Below are 21,466 nucleotides of genomic sequence, written 5' to 3'. Positions count from 1 at the left end.
TTATGATGTGTCTCTTTCTAACAGGAAGGATACCGATTTTGATGAATAGCTAAAAGGTAAGATCATTCTTAAAGGTGTGAGTGATTAATAATGGCCATGCATAGATTTTTTTCTAAGAGTGTAAATAAAATATATCATTCACATGAAGGGCAGGAGTTTGGCAGAATGATTCATAGTGCATTTTAAAGCATAAAAAGCCAAACCTAGGGTCTCTTCTAAGTGTGTCAAAGAGGAAGCTGGCTTAACCATTCGAAATATTCAAGTAGATATTAGAATATTTGAGTGGATAATAGAAATTATATGCCATAGGATATACTGAAGACAATTAATATTTTTAGTTACCATCAATTAGACAAAATCAAACTTTTTTTTAGTAGTGAAAAAATAATAGCCTCACAGGGGAAAATGGATAAAAGATAGAGATGACATTTCTCTACCATGGCACTTGGACAATTTACTTCACCCCAACCAAGATTTACTATATAACCCTTAGATTGGAGTTCCTGTGGGCAGCTGTTGTATTAGCATAAAGCTTGGTTCTAACATGGCCAGCATTCACACCAAAGTAGACGGGCACTATGAAATTGCTACCTAATACAATAAGACTAAAAAAACTGTTATTTGAAGACAGAAGATTTATTCCAGTAGTGATATCAAAGTACAATAACAAACGACCTATGGTTGGTCTGTGTTTATTCTCTGCCAATGGTCTAGAGCTCATGATATTTTCACAAGGCATAAGAAAACAAGCTCCTTGGTGATACAGTACTCCATGACATTCTCTCCTATGGTCCAGTGCCCAAGAGATTGTGAAAGAGTTTCGGGGCTGGGGTCAAGGAGAGATTCAACTTTTCTTTTACAAGTCACAGGTGAATGGACAAGTACTAGTTTATACCTTTCTAGCATGAATTGAAAGTGAAAAAACAGATGACTGTCAAAATAAACTGTGTAAAAAAGAACACTGAAGACTGTCTAGGATCAAATGCTCATTCCCACTAGAGATTAAAAAAAAAATCATTGTTTGACTCTTTTAAGAATAAAATCAAGTCCTGAATTTTTAAAGAACTTATTGACTTAATTCCTATAGAAAAATTTATGAATGTAATTATCATTTGATACCTCTCCCTGTGAGGACATAGGGCATACATTCTGGGCATGACAAAAGGCACAGTGACATTCTCTCTCTCCAGTTATCATGGCCTCCCTCCTGTGTTCTTTAGCTGCCAATGTTCCCTGATAGTCAAGACTTGTGTAAACAAGCCAAGCATGAGGTCTATTGATGGACAGAGATCTGACGAACACCTAACACCATCAGGAGCACGACTTTTCAATTGGAAAGGCAAAAACATAGGAAATACCAAAGGATCATGTCACAGGTGAGACTTCACTTACATCAAGGTCTTCCTAGTATTTTTGGAAACTAAACTCCCTTTGAGAAAATCTAAGATATAATATGCTTTACTGACTTGAATACCACAGAGTCTGTCATCTTCATTCTTCTAATTCTCTTTTCTCTCAAAATACACATGTTGGGGATCATCCTGCCTATGGGTGTGGGGGTGCATATATGTGTGTACATCCTAGGAATAGATATGAATATCTTGGGCTTCCTGGAAGAGTAGGACTTAAAATTGGCTCAGTTCTACTATTTAATACATTTCAGGATTGGGAGATTTTTGGATAAATATGGGACATGTTGCTTATAACACATATCCAAATACAGAACTCAAAGGTGTGTTTCCAGAATAGAAATATTTAAATAATTATCTGTATCTGGTAAGCACTCTAGTAAGGTACCATCATGTGTTACACTCAAAATTCTAACTCTAAATTATAATGTCTTGGCTAATAAAAACTAAAGCATGAAATATCTCAGAGAAATCAGAAAGGCGATGCTGACGGAGGTAAATAAGGATATAGAAGTATTAAAAAGGATATACTATATTGCCCTATTCCAAAGTTCCTTTATAGAATATACCTACTTGGAGATTTCATTAAAAACACATTTATGGGATGCCTGGGTGGCTTGGCAGTTGAGCGTCTGCCTTTGGCTCAGGGCTTGACCCCAGGTCGGGGGATTAGTCCCACATCAGGCTCCCTGTGAAGAGCCTGCTTCTCCCTCTGCCTGTGTCTCTGCCTCTCTCTGTGTCTCTCATGAATAAATACATAAAATCTTAAAAAAAATTTATACTTTCATTTACCAAATATTAATAACAACACACTGACCAGTATAATGTGGGTCAGTATAATGTGTGTGTATATATATATATATATATGTATATATATATATATATATTCACATTGTGACCTATCAGAAAATGAAGTATACTAATCAGACAATTAAACAACTACTATGAAGCTTTATCAACAAATTTTGCTTTTCTTTCTCTTGACTTTGTCTCCCAAAGGTAAGAGTAAGCAAATCATTTCTTCCTTTGTCTTTCTTTTTGTCGGATATACTACAATAGAGTAAATGAATCTACGTGGTTGTCTTCCTCATTTCATGTGGCCTGGGTTATTAAAGAGTCTGCTGATTCTCTAGACTCTTTCCTAATGGGATCCTTCCCAGGCTTTCCTTTTCCCTATCCTTTAAAGGAATCTTCAGGGAGCAAGTGGATGCCACTAACCAAACAATAAGTCCAAAGACGATTGCGCTTTCTTCCTCTTAAGCTGATTGTTGTTGTGGCCAAGTGGCAAAATGGGACACGTGGAATAAGAACAAGCTGACAACCAGATGACATGTATATAATTCCAACATGAGAATCAAATAATTGAAGTGGTTAAGACACACAGCCATACTTACTTTGGGTTTCCCCAAAGGGCACATTCTCTAAAACCTATCTCCAATTTCATGCCTTCTGTGATGACACAGAGGTTCTTTCATGTACTTTCATTTTCCCTTTTTATCTTGCTCTGACCATCACCACTTCTGTTTAACTCCTCTAGTCTTCTGGATCTGGAAAGATCCCAGTTTTGTTTAGGCAAAAGACTTTTCTATGCTGGGTCCTTGACTATGGTGTTATTAATGGTTTCCTGATTTAGACCATGATTGCTGTTCTTTTGTTTTATTTTCTTTTACTTCCTTATTCTTCCTTCATTGCCATAGTACCATTTGCAGATTAGCTCTCATTTAAGAGTCAACTAGCTCCATAACTTAGCAAATCAATAAATTGTTCACCAAATGACCAACAAAAAGACAGCCTGATAGAACAGTAATATGAAAAATTAGTCTTTTTCCCTAAAACACACCTCGTTCTAGTCATCAATACAATATATTGTACAAAAAGGGTGACTATTCTTCCTTGGAATTGCAATTAGCACCTCCATTCAGAGTGTAGCCGTACTTTAGTTTTAATTGCTTGTTTTAAAGGCATTTTGTTTGATTCCTCTGACTCAAAATATACACAATCAGAGTAAACAGGTGTTTTAGTGAGAAGAGTGTTTACAGAACAATTCAGGTGAGGTATTTCCAGATTGACTGGATGCAATTTTAATGACACAATCATCCTCAAGTGTGTGCTAACTCCTACTACATTCCAATGACTTATTTATCAACATCACAGAGTGCAGGGGGATCTTTTCCCCTTTACTTTAAATATTTTATACTGACTTTTTGAAATCACTAAAAAAAGAAAAAGGAAGAGGAGGAGGAGGAGGAAGAAGATGAAAAAGGGGGAGGCAGAGGAGGAAGGTGAAATATGCCAGCAAAAAATAATGAAATCACAAAAATATATTCCAATGATGCTAAACTTTGCTTCAATTAAATTTAGTCTCTTCTACTTCCAACTCACAAGCCTCCTTTGGCGTCATCAGGCTCCAATATACTTTCCAGTAAGTTCCAAAGAATCCATAAGGTATAAAAATTCCAGAAAAATTATTTGTTGGAGATCAAATGTAAATAGATATATGTTCAGCATCTGAATGTTACAGAAAACTTCTCCAAAATGGCCCATATGTTCTTCTAGAAAAAGCAACAGTCCTGACAGTGAACCATGAAATATTCTGGAGGCAAATGGCAGAGTGCCAGTGTCTTAAGGGACAGCATTTTCCACTTTAAATAACAGACAAAATAAAGCTTTAAAATGTTCTTGGTGATGTATGATTCAGTAAACCCTTCAAGGCAATGTAAAGGAAAACCTTTCCTTCTTAAGAATGATGTTGGAATGAAACACAAAAATTAAGAATTCCTCTGCCAGGCAGCATAAAGAATCAATTGGTGGCTTTCTGAAATTCAGGAAATCCAATGAATTGATAGACTGTTAGGAACCAGGCCACACACACTGAAAGTGATTCTTTATAAGTACAAGATACCAGAGATAACACAAAGCTCCTCTGAAAGCACTGAGCATAAGTACACACTAAAAGAAACTAAATTGTGTACTAGCAGGAAATGAAAAAAGCTTATTTTTTAATAGGCATCTGCAAATGGGGACATTTGGCAAGGGTAAACCAAAGCTTAATTGTAAGATAAGCAATTTACAGGTAAATATCAAACTTTATTTTTTTCAATTCTCATTTGATTTTTGTCATTTCTAGTTCACTTACCCTGTCTCTAAAAATGGCAAAATCTCTATCACAAAATAATTTGGATTTAATTGACATTACCCAAGGCAAGCAAGCTGGAAGTATAATTCTTTTGAAAGCAAACACCTTTTGATGACTGCAAGAATCAAGTATGATCAGAGAATTGTTCTTGGTCATATACAATAGTCTACTCATCTTTATGTGACCTGTGACACAAAAATTAAAATACATAAAATGGTCCTTTAAAAATTATAAATAATCAGTGGGGCAGCTGGGTGCCTAAGAAAAGTCTTTATATTATGATAGAAGAAACATTAGGCTGAACCATTTATTTCATCCATGATTTTATTTTAATATTTAAATTACCATTAAGACATGTTAAATGTACTCAACTAATATCATCACAAATAATTTATGTTTTTTTTCAAAAAAAAAAGTTAAAAATAGGAAGTAAAGGAAAATAAGGAAGCTTTTTAAGACTTCTTGAGTAAATTGCAAAATTAATTATTATAAGAAATTAATCTAAATTTAGAGTTATTACTACTGTTTTTGGTTTCTAAGCATTATTATGGTGTTTGTTTACTGACTAGTAAGCCAGGATCAGAAAACATACAGTTTTAAATTTGTTGGGTGATAATACCCTAGATTATGATTTCTCCTTGTGGCAGGATTTTAATTGTATCTAAATAATTTTAGGGAAAAGACTCTTAAACACTTAGGACAAATAAAATTTAAAATCTGAGAGAAGCAGGAAGATGATGAAATGGGAGTATACTGAGTTTGCCCTGCCCCCTGGACACTCAAAAAATAATTACATCTGTACAACTAACTCTAAAAACAATTTGGCGACTGCAGAACTGTTCTTCCACAGCCAGTCATAGAGAGAAGGCCACATTGGAAAAGAAAGGAGGGGCAGAGACACCATTGGGAACCAAATCCCAACATGGTTAACCACAAATGGGAGGGATATCACAAGCATGAAGAAGTGAGAGGATCGAACCCAACACTAGGCAACTCTAGCACTGGGGACCCATCTTGGAAGAACAAATTCCCATAACATCTGATTTGAAAATCATTTAAAAAGCAGAGAGCTTTAAACTCTGGTGAACCAGAGGATGACGGGAAACCAAATTCCTGCCCTTAAAGAACCAGAATACTAAATAATGGCCTGAGACATACCACAGAAGCAATAGTGTGAAAAGTGTCTGGAGAATACCTGAAGATTTATTAACTAATCTTAGAAACTGTGCCAAAGGGGGAGAGATATACAGGAAATTCCTCTGGTAATAAAAGTGCTGGTTGGCACCATTTCTCTTCTCTTCCCCCAACCTAGATAGCCAGATACCTGTGGGAGCCAGCACTAACACTCTTCATCTACTTTGCTAGTGCTATGTGCCCACCCCAGCATTCCTCTGTGGATCTGCCTCATTCAAACTGCCTGTGTCAGCAGATATCTCCCCAAAGTGGGTCCTGCCCCACCACACCTGGCTGAGGCAGCTCCAACCAGGGCCCGGGCCACTTCAGTGGGATTCCTCCATTGCAAAGACAGGAGATAACCTTATACACCAATGTGCCTGCGGTTCCTGAAGCCAGGTCTCCTGTTGGCTGCCTGGGAAGCAAGCCCTGCCATTTTGTGCACTTGCAGCTATGGCAGAGAAGCTAATTGCTGATGGCGAGGCTGATTGCCCGACCTGCCCAGCAAAGAGCTCACAGGGGCTGTACCTGGCCATCTCAACAGTGTGGGGAGAAAACCATTCCCAGTATACCCAAGGCAGGTAAAGCTGGTTATCACAGCCCACTGAGCTAAAAGCACTTGCAACTCAGCCATAAGAGGGGGGCACCACAGCTCACACCTGGGACACCCCTGGAGTACCTGGTCCTGGTGATCAGAGAGAACTGCATTATGGGGCACCACAGGGCTTCTTCCAAACCAGGTCACTCCTTTTAAAACCAGAAGACATAGGTGACCTACCTAGTACATAGAAACAAACTCAGAGTTAGACAAAATGAGGAGATGGAGGAATATGTCACAAACAAAATAACATAAAACAGAATCACGGTAAAAGAGTGAAATAAAACAGTGATAAGCAAGATGCCTGATAAAGAATTCAAAGTAATGGCCATAAAGATATTCACTTGATTTGAAAAAACAGTGGATAAACTCAGGAAGAACTTCAACAAAGAGATAGAAAATATATAAAAAAAAAAAAAAAAAAAAAAGAATGAGTCAGAGCTGAAGACTTCAACTGAAATGAAAAATATGCCAAACAGAATAAACAACAGGTTTGAGGAGGCTGGAGAATAGATAGACGAGTTGGAAGACAAGATGATGAAACGCAACCAAGCTGAATGGCACAAAGAAAAATAAAAAATGAGAATAGGTTAAGGGAAGTCTGTGACATCATCAAACACAACATTTGTATTTTAGGAATCCCAGAAGGACAAAAGAGAGATAAGGGGCAGAAAACTTATTCAAAGAAATAGTAGTTGAAAATTTCCCAGGCAGCCCAGTGGCTCAGCGGTTTAGCACCACCTTCGGCCCAGGGCCTGATCCTGGAGACCTGGGATCGAGTCCCACGTCAGGCTCCCTGCAAGGAGCCTGCTTCTCCCTTTTTCTCTACCTCTCTCTCTCTCTCTCTCTCTCATGAATAAATAAATAAAATCTTTAAAAAGAAAAACAAAAAAGAAAGAAAAGAAAATTTCCCTAAGCTTTAGAGGGAAACACACATCGAGGTCCAGGAAGCACAGAGAGCCCCTAATAAGGTGAACCCAAGGAGGATTCAAGACACATATTAATTAAAATGGCAAAATGCAATGATAAAAAGAAAAGTTTAAAAGCAGCAAGAGAAAAGAAAATAATGACATACAACAGAAACCCCAAAGGCTATCAGCTGATCTTTCAGCAGAAATTTTGCAGGCTAGAAGAGAGTGGCATGACATATTGAAAGCCTGAAAGGAAAAAACCTACCACCCAGAATATTTTATCTGAAAATGTTATCATTCTGAGCTGGAGGAAAGATAAAATTTCTCAGAGAGACTAAAGTTAAAGGAGTTCATCACCACTAAACCAACCTTACAAAGAATGTTAGAAAGAATTTTTTTTTAAGTAAAAAGAAAATGCTATAACTAGAAGTAAGAAAATTATGGAAGGAAAAAATTTCATAAGTAAAAGGAAATATGTAGCAATGGTAATAGATGAATCACTTACAAAGCCAGTATGGAGGTTAAAACACAGAACTAATATCATTAATTATATCTGTAAAAAGTAGTCAAAGGATACACAAAATAAAAAGATGTAAAATATAACATCATAGGCAAAAAAGTAGAAGAAGGAGTAAAAAAATTAGTGCTTTTAGAATGTGTTTGAACTTAAGTGTCCATCAACTTAATATAAACTGCTATAAACATAGGATGTTATATATGAACCCAAATATTAACCAAAAAACAAAAACCTACAATAGACACACAAAAAATTAAAGAGAAAGGAAAACAAACATAATACTACAGAAGACTATCAAACCAGGTCCAGGAAGAGAGCAAGAGAACAAAGGAACAGAGAAAACTATAAACACAAGTAGAAAACAATTAACAAAATATCAGTAAGTACATACCCATCAAAATTACTTTACATGCAAATGTACTAAAGGTTCCAATCAAAAGATATAGGATGACAGAGTGAATTAAAAAAAACAAACACAAGAGCCATCTATATGCTGCCTCAAGAGACTCACCTCAGAACTAAAGACACATACAGACTGAAATTGAAGGGATGAAAATAATAATCCACACAAAGAAAGTGGGAAAATAAAAAAGCCAGGGTAGCCATCCTTATCAGGGTAGCAATACTTATATAAGACAAAATAGAAAAAAAAAAAAGACAAAATAGAGGTTAAAACATACTGTAGCAAGAGACAAAGAAGGGCAGTACATAATGATAAAGGAATCAATCCAACAAGAGCATATAACAATTGTAAATATCTATGCACCCAACACAGAAGCATCTAAATACATAAAGCAGATATTAACAGACATAAAGGGAGAAATTGACAGTAATATAATAATACAGGGAACGTTAACACCCCATTTACATCAATGGATAGATCATCCTGTCAGAAATCAACAAGGGTGCTCACTTCGGCAGTACATATACTAAAATTGGAACGATACAGAGAAGATTAGCATGGCCCGCCCCTGTGCAAGGATGACACACAAATTCATGACGCATTCCATATTAAAAAAAAAAAAAAAAAAAAAAGAGGGGATCCTTGGGTGGCTCAGCGGTTTAGCTTCTGCCTTCAGCCCAGGGCATAATCTTGGAGTCCTGGGATCGGGTCCCACATCGGGCTCCTTGCATGGAGCCTGCTTCTCCCTCTGCCTGCGTCTCTGCCTCTCTCTCTCTCTTTCTCTCATGAATAAATAAATAAAATCTGAAAAGAAAAGAAAAAAAAAAAGAAAAGAAAAGAAAAGAAAAGAAAAGAGAAAAGAAATCAACAAGGAAACAGCGGCTTTGAATGGCACATGTTAGATCAGATGGACCCAAAAAATGTATACAGGATATTTTACTAAAAACAGCAGAATACACACATTCTTTTCAAGTGCACACAGAACGTTCTCCAGGATAGATCCATGTAATTCGACAAAACAAGTCTCAATAAATTTAAGAAGATTGAAATTATATCAAGTATTTTTTCTAACCACAATGTATGAAACTAGAAATTAATTACAAGAAAAAAAATCTGGAAAAAACACAAACACATGGAGGCTATACAACATGCTAGTAAACAACAAATAGATCAACCAAGCAATCAAGAAGGAAATAAAAACAATGCATGGAGACAAATGAAAATGAAAAAACAATAGTCTGAGATATTTGAGATGTAGCAAAAGCAGTTCTAAGAGGGAAGTTTATAATGATGCAGGCCTATGTCAAGAAATAAGAAAAATTGCAAATAAACAACCTAACTTTACATCTAGAGAAATTGAAAAAGAAAAAAAAGTACAAGGAAGGAAACACTAAAGATAAGGCAGAAATAAATGAAATAGAGACAAAAAAAAAATAGAAAAGATTAATGGAACCAAGAGCTGCTTCTTAGAAAAGATAAGCAAAATTGATAAACCTTTAGCTAGACTCATCAGGAAAAAAAAAAAAAGGACTCAAAATCAGAAATGAGGGAGGGGAAATGACAACAAATAACACAGAAATATAAAGAATTATAAAAAAGTATTATAAAAATTATATGCCAATAAACTAGACTATCTACAAGAAATGGATATAGTCCTAGAACATACAATCTTCCAAAATTGAATCGAGAATAAATAATTTGAATAGACAGATTACTAGCAACAAAACGGAATCAATAATCCAAAAACTTACAACAAACAAAAGCCTAGTAAGACAGCTTCACATATGAATTCTACCAAACATTTAAAGAAGAGTTTAGTACCTATTCTTTTCAAACTATTTCAAAAAATTGAAGAGAAAGGAAAACTTCCAATTCATTCTACAAGTCTAATATTACTCTAATACCAAAGCTAGACAAAGGCACTATAAACAAGCAAACAAACTATGGCCAATAGTTCTTGATGAAGATAGATGCAAACATCCTCAACAAACTACTAGCAAACCACATTCAACAACACATTAAAAAGATCATTCACCACAATCAAGTGAGATTGATTCCAGGGATACAAGGGTGCTTCACTACTTGCAAATCAATCAATGTAATGTATCACATTAACAAGACGGAGGATAAAAAACCATATGATCATCTCAGTATATGGAGAAAAAGTATTTGACAAAACACAATATTCATTCATGATAAACACTCAACAAAGTGAGTATAGAGAGAACATACCTCTACATAATACAGGCTATATACAAGATAACCACAGTTAATATCCTCCATAATGGTGAAAAACAGAATGTTTTTACTCTAAGATAAGGATATCCACTGTTACCACTTTTATTCAATGTAGCATTGGAAGTCCTGGCTATAGTAATCATCACGAAAAAGATATAAAATGCCCACATTACTCAGAGCAATCCATAGATTCAATGTGGTCTATATCAAAATACCAATAGTGTTTTTCACAGAACTAGAACAAATAATACTAAAATCTGTATGAAACCATAAGATGCTGAATAGCTAAAGCAATCTTAAGAAAAAATAACAAAGTTGGAAGCATCACAATTCCATTTTTTTTTTTTTTATGATAGTCACACACAGAGAGAGAGAGAGAGAGAGAGGCAGAGACACAGGCAGAGGGAGAAGCAGTCTCCATGCACCGGGAGCCCGACGTGGGATTCGATCCCGGGTCTCCAGGATCGCACCCTGGGCCAAAGGCAGGCGCTAAACCGCTGCGCCACCCAGGGATCCCCAAGTCCAAATTTCAAGAAACACTTCAAAACTTTAACAAAAACAAAACAAAACAAAACAAAACAAAAATAAAAAAACCCAGATGGTACTTGGCATAAAAATAAGTATGTAGATCAATGAAACAAGATGGAGAGCCCAAAAGTAAACCCACACTTACATTTTCAATTAATCTATGACAAAGAGGCAAAAATACACAGTAAGGAAAAGAGAGTATTTTTAATAAATAGTATTGGGAAAACCAGACAGTTCTATCTAAATGAAGGAAACTGGACCACTATCTTACATCATCCACATAATCAAACTCAAAACGGATTAAGGATCTAAATATGGAACCTGAAACCATAAAACTCCTAAAAGAAAGGATAGGCAGAAATCTCTTGGATATTGGCCTCAGTGATATATTTATGGATATGATTCCTCAGGCAAGGAAAATAAAGGCAAAAATAAACTATTGGGAGTATATCAAAATAAAAGCTTTTGCACAAGAAAGGAAGCAATCAAAGGTAACTAATGAGTGGGAGAGGATATTTGCAAATATATACCTGATAAGAGATTTATATCCAAAATATATAAAGAATTTGTACAACTCAACACCAAAATACCAAAATACAAAATCTAAAAAAATGGGCAGAGGATATGAATAGACATTTTTACAGAGAAAACATACAGATGGCCAACAGATACATGAAAAGGTGCTCAACGTCACTCATCATCAGGGAAATGTATATCCAAACTGCAGTGAGATACTACCTCACACCTGTCAGAATGGCTAATGTCAAAAAGACAAGAAATAATGAGTGTTGGCAAGGAGGTGGGGAAAAGGTAAGTCTTGTTCACTGTCAATGAGATTGTAAATTGGTGCCATCACAGTACAAAACACCAAGGCAGTTTCTCAAAAAAATTAAAAATAGAAATATCATATGATCCAGTAATTCCATTACTGGGTATTTACCCAAAGAAAAGAAAAACATTCATTTGAAAAAAACATATGCACCCCTATGTTTATCGCAATAGTTACAAGAGCCAAGATAGGGAAATAATCTAAATGTCCATTGATAGATGAATAAAGACAATGAATAAAGACATGTGTGTGTTTGTGTGTGTGTATACACATGCACACAATGGAATGCTATTCAGCCATAAAAAAAGAATGAGATTTTGCCATTTGAGACAATATGGATGGACCCAGAAGGTATTATGCCAAGTGAAATAAGTCAGACAGAGAAAGACAAATACCATATGATTTCATTTATATGTGATTCTTAAAAAACAAACACAAAAACATACTCAAATACAGAGAAGCACCTGGTGGTTGCCAGACGGAGGAGGTGGAAGGAGGTAGGCAAAATAGTCAAAAAGGGATTAAGAGGTACAAAGTTTCAGTTATAAGACAAGTTAAGGAGATGAAAAGTACAACATAGAGAATATATATAGTCAATAACATCGTAACATGTTGTTTGATTACAGATGGCAACTACACTTACAGTGGTGAGCAATGTATAGAATTGTCAAATCAGTATGTTGTACACCTGAAACTAATACAACAGGGTGTGTCAGTTGTATCTTAATAATAAAAAATTAAAATCTAACATTTGTAGTAGAATAAAATATTAATTAAAGCAATAATTGATGGTTACTCAAAGAAAAGTTGCACTGTCTACTGTAAATTCTCTCACAGGAACGAGATCAATGTGCATACTCCATAAATTTGAAGAGTTTAAAAATATGTCTAAATATGCGGCATCGGGTACCCAGTAAGTGATCAATGATTATTCTGAATTCCTGAAATATGTCTTCTACCTTGTGGTTACATGTATATGTTTGTGGGATTGCCCTATGTTGGCAACAGCAGCTCCTCACCTAAGGACAACTTTAATTCGCCAAAGAACAATGGTATAGGGACGCCTGGGTGGCTCAGTGGTTGAGCGTCTTCCTTTGGCTCAGATCATGATCCCGGGATCCAGGATTGAGTCCCACATTGGGCTCCTTGCAGGGAGCCTGCTTCTCCCCCTACCCCTCTCTCTGTCTCTTTTTTTTTTTTCTTTTTAAGTTTTTATTTATTTATGATAGTCACACAGAGAGAGAAAGAGAGGCAGAGACATAGGTAGAGGGAGAAGCAGGCTCCATGCACCGGGAGCCCGACGTGGGATTCGATCCCGGGTCTCCAGGATCGCACCCTGGGCCAAAGGCAGGCGCCAAACCGCTGCGCCACCCAGGGATCCCCTCTTTTGAATAAATAAATAAAATATAAAAAAAAACAATGTTATAGGTATTCAAGTTTTTAATAACTCCCTTGAAGTTTAAATATCTTTCTAAATGTTCCAAAACTATACTCATATGCTCTACTAACATATAAAGTTAAACAATATCATTACCTCATGGCCCAACAGTCCTGATCATCATTAACATCTACCATTGACTATCCTGTGGATGTAGTAGTAAAATATTTACTACTGAATCAAAATTATGCTGAAAACTGGGCTACCTTGCATCTACTTTCCTATCTGTTTTTTAATCATAAACTTGGGCAAATTGCACAAAATAGGCTTATTGGGATGCTCTAGTTAACCCAAATTTTTCTTTGCAAGGTGTGGTTTTCAGGGAATCATCAATACTAAACAATCAATAGAGACTGAACTGGAACATGCCTCACTAACCTAACCACAAATTTGAGTTGTTTAACTGGGCTGAGCTTGTCTTCATTGTAGATGGTATGATAAAACACTGGCTTTCATTTGTTTCTTGTTTCTTAAAAGAAGACATTTCAAAATTGTGAGTATGGGTGTTCATCTAGCAAAAATGCTTTTTTTAAGATTTATATATTTTATTTGAGAGAGAGAGCATGGTGGGGAGGAGCAGAGAGCTGGGGAGAATCTCAACTAGACTCCCCACTGAGTGTAGAGCACAACACAGGGCTCCATCTCATGACCTACCCTGAGACTGTGACCTGTGTTGAAATCAAGAGTCAGACATTTAAGTGACTAAGCCACCCAGGCACCCCAGAAGAGGATGCCATTCTGAGCCAAGAGTCAGTTGGTATAAGAAACCACAACATCCAGCACTAGGAAAACAATGATTCTGTCCTGAGGAAAGCAAGAATGATGAAGTTGAGAATTCCCTCAAAACTATTCTTGATATAATTTTGCTTTCCTTTGATACATTTATCCATTCCTAGTTGTGCGGTACTCTGGATAAGTATTTTTGTAGGGCCTCTGTCTGTATAAACAATCAGATTTAAGATATGTTACTAAATGTATGGGTCCATATGAAGTAGAAATGAAGACTTAGAAGACTTGGTAGAGTAGAGAAGAAATAGAGAATATCTGTTTATTGTCCAATCAATATATATGAAGACTCTTCTTAGTTTCAAGACACCATCTCTTCCTCTGTAGATTCAGAAACAATCTCTTCATGTTATTTATTATCTAATATGTCATTTTCTAAATAATTTCATACCTCACACTATATGAAAAAGGTGGTAATGCCATTATTATTCATAAAGCTATAGCTCTTCAGGGTGCATTTGTATTGAAACAAGATAGATCTTTCTGTTACTGCAATTCCCTAACACCATTTATTTAGTTATATCATTACTCATGATACTGAATCACCCAATGACTTCAATGGACTATCAGAGGTTATAACTGCACTTCATTGATGATGACCACACATAAATGCAAGCCTTACCCAGAGTAGGCAGCAAAGTATGAGTTATCATTCATTTTCTGTCATTTTAATCTTATCGGACAGAATTTTGTAGTTTAAACATAAGTAAGACATCTTCCAAATATGTCTTCCCTCAAAATCTTGAACTAAAATCATTTCATTCCTAGAATATAATACTTTCCAATGTTGACCATACGCCGGCCTTCCACATTGGAAGGGAGGATTGGTTAAAGCTGCTGAGCTGAGGAAGAAGAATGGCCCTTTTCAAAGAAGGAATGTCCATCCCATTTCCAACAAGGCTTAATTAAGACTAACCCAGGAAAGTATGTCATCGAATCAATCATAGGCAAGAGAGAACTTTGATTGGAAGGGTTGATTAGCAGTGAGAAACAACATTTTGGGAAACCCTCGGAGGAGACAGGCACAGCCAGTCCCGAAATCTGCCAGATGTGCAGTGCAAAGCCTGTGGCAGGAATAGAGTAACTGTCCCAGGTCACCACAAAGTAAAGGCTGTCTACTGCCACCCTGCCACCATCTGGTGCTTGTAGATCAGAGGAGATACATGCTCTGAACCCAGAGGGGTGAGAACTGACTGTGGGGCCCACAGATACAGCTCAAGTCTAAGGGTCACAGGTGGACTATCAGTAACCTAGATCCCTGAACTCATCCTGTGTCCAAACTGAGGAAGATTCACCTAAAATCAATAGATCATCACTGATTCATTGCTCAGTCTCATGTGATCCCATGAAAGAAATACTGTGATTTGAACTCACGGTGCCTGGCCTGGATGGCACTCCTAGCCTCTAAGAATGATCTTAAAAAATTTGGTGGAAGGCATTTTAATGTGCAGAGCTGCTTAAGACACAGGCCAGAAGCAGGGGCTCCTACTTGCTGATATTTTATTTTCCTCCAGTTTTTAAAAAGCCCTTTGATAGAGGCTAGGTCTTCCTATAGCATGTCCCTTTCCGTATCACTAGTAACTATATTTTCAAATATATTGCCAGAGAGTAATAGCTACCCGATAATATTAGAATAGCCTTGCAGGAAAGAATAATGTCTTACATTTCCACTCTGCTCTGTAAAACCTGGCCCAAGGCTAGTCACATAAAAGCAACAAATACTTCTCGGTTCCTAACAGCTATTTACCAAATAGGCCAAATATAGTTAACAGGTAAACTGTAGAACTGCTAAACAAGAGAAGTCAAGAGTCCTTGATACTCTAAAAGTAATTGTTACTGGAAAATAAATTCATAGTCAGAGCAGTCATTCTTCATCATAAAGATTTCAGCCTAAGGAAAATAGGGCTGTACCCTAATCCTCTGGCTGAAGTCAAAGTGTTGGATGGATATTGCATTTCCTAAAATTATTCACCAAATTAAGTCCTCGATATTATTTCTCTTCCCTTTCTCTATCTTCAGTATTGAGAGCATGCATATCATCTTCCTTTTTTGCTAAAACAGGTTCAATATTTCACTTTACAATCAATCTGATAATGACCTTTCTCTATGACTAACCCTACTCCACAGTGATCTGTGATTTAGGGTTGAAGTATCATTTTGTATATATGATCTATACCACATTGATTCACACCAGATGTGTAGGAATGTGCAAGAGCATTATGTATACATATGTATATTGCATATTTTTAGGTACATACATACATATATATACAGGTATGTCCCATTCCCTCAAGAAAATTATATGCTTTATGCTAAAGAGCATATTTCTTATAAAGCATATAGCACTTTCCCAGAAAGAGTAGGAACTGAGAAGTTTCCTACATTTGATTAAAGTTTGATCCCATCATGCTATATCTGGCCTTTGAAATCTTTTGAGAACCTTGAGGCTCATTAAAATATAAATGAGATCTAAGAATGATAGGAATCAATAATTATCAATATCACATTTAAGCAAATCTGTGGTAATAGATGAAGTGCGGAATTAAACTAGTGTACATTTTCCAGGTCCAGGTGATATATGTACAGGTCTCAGTTGATATATTTTCTTCCCAATAATTCTTCTCCCCCACGACCAAGATCATCACTGATCATCACCACTATCTACCACTACTACAAACAACACAATCGAACATGCTAGGTTATTAAGTCTTTGGGAACTGAAGCCAAATATTAATCATATTTCTATCCTTGAGCAAATAGCACATAGTAGAGCTCAATAAATATTAATTGGGGAATAAATGAAAATCTACGTTGTTTTGCCTTCTTAAACTGATCTGGCCATATCTGAGTCAACACATAAAAGCTAACCATGTAATTTCCATCTTTCCAGAAATTTTATAAGAAGTTGTAAGGCCTTAATCATTACCTTGCCAAAGTTGTGAACATTGTACAGGAAATCCCTTCCATGGTTATGAGGCTATAGAGCTCATTTTACTCATTCTTCTCAAGGGAAACTTAGCAGGAGGATATAGGTGGCTTTTCTTTTCAATCATTGCTGTGAGAAAAAAAATACAATTATGTATCACCTTCACTTATGAAAATATTATACTAAGCCAAAACAGGAACAAATGACCTTCTTGAATAGAGAAAAAAAAGAGAGATGAATATGAATATACTGGAAAATGTATAGGTGAAAAGAAAAAATAAAGTGAACATGTAAAATTTAGTTTGTGGTAAAACATTAAGTCATCACAAAAAATTCTCAGGATTCTCAGTAATAAGTAGTTAGAAAATGGGTACAAGGTAGTTCAGAGAGTGAGACTCTCATATGCTTTTTTAAAATTTAGAACACCTTTTAAAATGTGGTAGTGTCTTTCTTTGTATTTAAGCTATATAAACACACAGAATAGAGAATACTGTGGCTTACAAGGCATGTTCTGATTATACAAAAATAAAGAGGCATTGAAATAAAAAGGCACTTCTCATCCATATTTCCAGTTCAAAACAAAATAATCTTCCATAGCCTCACCATCAGGTGAATTCTGGAAAATAATTATTTTGCACGCTCAGTTCTCGTTCTCGATTCCAACGCAGGAGGCTACTACAGGTTTTAGAGGAGAAAAGAGCCAAGATACATAAACTTTATTGTTATTGTGGCCCATTTGATGAGATACTGTCCCAAATGAATGGACATTGGCCATTCAGAGGAAAACAAAAGCCTGTTTATCAGCTGGTTAATTGCTTTCAAATATGAAATAAGATTCCCAGCAGTAAAGCTCCCTGACTCTTCTATCCCTCACCTGAATTATAAACTATCTGAGAACAGAACCATTTCCAGCATTCAAGTGTTTATCATAATGAAGCACATCTGCCACAGATGACTGCTGACCTTTCAACTTTGGTCAGCATTTGGCAGCTGACACAGTCCTGTGGGTTTCCTGGCACTCTCATCTTCCCTTTACTTGGTATCTTAACTTAACTCTAAAATGAGAAAGTAACCAAGTAGAGCCAGAACACTGAAAATATTACATAAAATGAGTCTCATGAATGCATTTACTTGCCATCAGAATTTCTGGACTTGGGGAGGACTGGGTTTTTTGTTGTTGTTAACTCATTTTATTACTTCATTTACCCAACTTTTTTAAGATCTATTTATTTATTCATGAGAGACACACAGAGAGAGAGAGAGAGAGAGAGAGGCAGGAACATAAGCAGAGGGAGAAGCAGGCTCCCCACAGGGGGTCCAGTGTGGGACTCGATCCCAGATCCTGGGATCACACCCTGAGCCGAAGGCAGACACTCAACCGCCGAGCCACCAGGCATCTCTTTATTTCCCCAACTTAACAGTTGGATAGATTATTCATTGTATGATTGTTTAAAAATTGTTACTAATACTTTAACCTGTTTGATATCCACTAGATCATCCAAAAATTACCAAAGAATCTTTCCTCACCAATGGAAAGAGATTTGTCTTTTCTCTGGAGTTTTTGGACAAGCTGGATAATCCTTTAAGGGCAAATTTTAAAAAGGCAAATGTAGGACACCCTGCCTCTTGCATGAGTGGAGAAACCTTAACTCTGATAATAAACCACTATTAAATATAATTACAATTTACTATATACTTTTAGTAGATACTGCACTAACAGCATTATTATATAAATTCTCTGTTAACATGTGGGCTTCTCCAGCTTTTGCACAACCTCAGTGCACCTGGAACACAGGCCTTACAGGTAGCTTTCTGGATAGGTCTGCTTACCTGGCTTTGACTTGTTCGGGCAACGTAATAATATCTGTATTTATACATACATGTAACCCAGCTACACAATTTTAACAAATATTGATATCACCTCTTCCTCCATCCCTTTGTCCCTTCCTACCAGTAAATATCTGGCCATCTATTGCCCCAGGCTTTTGTAGCCCTTTGAACAGATGAAGCAGTATAAAGGCTATTTCCTATGCTTTGGAAACTAACCAGGGAATCAGAGTTTAGTAAAGAGATGGCTGCTCCACATTCATGCTCCTTCCTAGTGACCCCTCTTCTTCCTTTCTGGAAACCCCTTTCCCTTTGTGTGTGTGTGTGTGTGTGTGTGTGTGTGTGTGTGTGTGTGTGTGAATTCCATGCCACTCCCTGCTCCTTTTTTTCTAGAAAGGTGCAAAGGCCAGATCATTCTTTTTTTTTCTGGAACACTAGTAGAGCAGGAGGTTCTGTCTATAACCTAAAATCTGTCAATTGGCTGTTCACTGCTAAGACATTGGGAAGGATTCGTGTGACTCCAGAAAAACTGTCCCTGTGATTATATTCTGACCGCGATTTCAGCTATTGGAAAACTGCTGTGGTCACTACGTTGTAAATCCTATCCTTCCTGAATTCTCTTGGATCATGGTCTGAATGAAGCCTGGTCTACCAGCTTCCTGTTAATGGTATGAGCCTCATCACCCTGATATTCTTCCAATTAGCTCCCTTCCACTTTTGTTAACCAGGGTTGGTATCTGGTACTTATGAGGAAGAACCATTGGTGATATATAAAACGTGTGACTGTGAGAGGCAGTTTATAAGCAAGATAAGATGTGTGACATTGGGACTGGCATGGACAAAAATCCCAATGCGTCTTAAGAAAGGAAAAGTGGTGGCATCAGCTAACCAGGAACAGATAATAGACATAGTGACACCAGGTGTTCAGGAGAAGTGGTAGGACAGATGACAACCTGTAGGCAGGGAAAAGGGGCAAAATGTACTCAGGGGATGATGAATAGATTGACTTCATTGAAAGGGATTGCTCAGGGTACTCTTGCGACCACAAATATTTGTTTAGTATTTTCTACTATTGGGCGTTGCTGGAATACAGAGTTGTTAAGGTCAAGTACCTGCTCCCGAGGAGCACAAGAGCCAATCATCTCTTCAAGTAGAGAAGGATGCTCTTGGAGTGGGCTAATAAGAGATTTTTGACTACTGTTCTCTGAGGAAATAGTGACTTCTCTGAAGTAGATTTTTAATGCTACCAAAGCATTATTTACAGGTAGAAAGGGGAAATACATGCTAGATTTAAATAAATGCATTTAAAACTGTAATGAGCAGACGTTTGAAACCTTCAAGGGTAGCACTCCACGAAAATTGTGAGAATTTCTAGCTTCAATTGGTTTTCACTTTAACACTTGAAGTAAGTGTAAAAGCATTCATAAAAAAGATATATAACCTATATGTGAAGAAAAGTTTAATTTTACGATTGTGATAGCTTTATATGATTTTCTGAAAAATCCTTACTCATACCTCTGCTTCTGACAGATGTTAGCTAGTTTTTATTATTATTTTTTCCCCTTTAGGGCATAGGTAAAGCAAAAGCGACTTCTGTGGACCATCTTATTGTGAAAACAGTTTGTATCTTTCTTCTATATCTTGCTCTACTATGCATATTTAAAATTCTGTTAAGTGTAAAGAGCAACTTCCTACTTGGTAACCAAACTGAACCTTCCCACTGGAGGAACATAGTGGCAAACAGCCATATGTACCATAGTGGAACAGCTTCCCTATCTGACACAGTTGAGGAGATACACATTTTAAGCATCTCATCAAATGTGAAGTATGGACTACACACACAGACTACCTGTGCATAATCTCCGGGGCTGCAGAATAACTGCTCTATTTCACCCTAACTTGGGTGAAACAATTGTTTCACTGTTGGAATTAAGCAATGATGGCCATCTGGGTATTTATTTATTTAATCAATCTTTTGCAGTTCACATTTAGGTTGATTCTAGTTTAATCACCTGGATTATCTGATCATTTATTTTGGATAAATCCCAAGCAGTAGAATCGTTAGTATATATACATTTTCAAGGTTTTTGACCTGTAGGGCATTTAATTTTTTTCCTTCAGAGGAATTATACCAATTTGTCCTCAAACAGCACTGTGTATGTGTGAGTCACTGCTACACTGTCTTTTGAACTTCACTCCTGGAGCCCAGGTGGAAGAAGAACATGGTTGGGTCATTCCAGTTGTTGCATGAGTGTCTAATCTGAGTTTCCATCCTCAGACAGAAAAGTAGTAAAGATTAAATTGTTAGGTTTTCAAAATCTTCTTTCTCTATTTCTCAATATTTGTTATATTAAGATTAAACATCTCCTTCACAAATTTTAAATAGTATAAATAGAAAATAACAAGCTTTACTAAAATATCATCCCAGAATTTTACTTCCCCATATGAGGTTCTCCATTCAGGATCTACCAATTTAACTATCTATCATCTATCTATCTATTGGCGCAAAGGGAAATTCAGGGTTTGGATATTTTCCACCTATACTCATCCTCACATCTGTACCTGTTCATTTTATTCCTTTTCCAGCAAGCCCTTCCTCCTCTCCCAGACCTAATCTAAACCTCCTTTCCTTCAATCTAGAGTACAAGTCCCATCTCTGCCATGCCACGTCCTTGGCTACCTGGATCTCAGTAATTATTTGCTCAACTCCTCAGCCCTGACACTGCATCATTATAACCTATAGGATG

The 21,466-nt window shown here is 36.7% G+C and overlaps 1 long non-coding RNA gene and 1 other non-coding gene across 2 annotated transcripts in view; one reads left to right on the top strand and one right to left on the bottom strand.

Moving 5' to 3' along the window:
- The window catches only part of LOC144293663 (uncharacterized), a 652,264-nt gene that overhangs the window by 20,454 nt on the left and 610,344 nt on the right, over positions 1-21,466 (bottom strand). The window contains exon 25 of the long non-coding RNA XR_013360887.1: positions 16,893-17,021. This is a non-coding gene — a long non-coding RNA (uncharacterized LOC144293663). The remainder of the gene's footprint in view (positions 1-16,892; positions 17,022-21,466) is intronic.
- On the top strand, positions 8,650-8,760 carry LOC144304220 (U6 spliceosomal RNA). The gene has a single exon (XR_013371164.1). It is a non-coding gene; the product is annotated as a U6 spliceosomal RNA (small nuclear RNA).

Source organism: Canis aureus, chromosome 2 (genome assembly GCF_053574225.1).
Source record: "Canis aureus isolate CA01 chromosome 2, VMU_Caureus_v.1.0, whole genome shotgun sequence".
Taxonomy (NCBI): Eukaryota; Metazoa; Chordata; class Mammalia; order Carnivora; family Canidae; genus Canis; species Canis aureus.
This window is presented reverse-complemented; position numbering and strand designations above follow the sequence as displayed.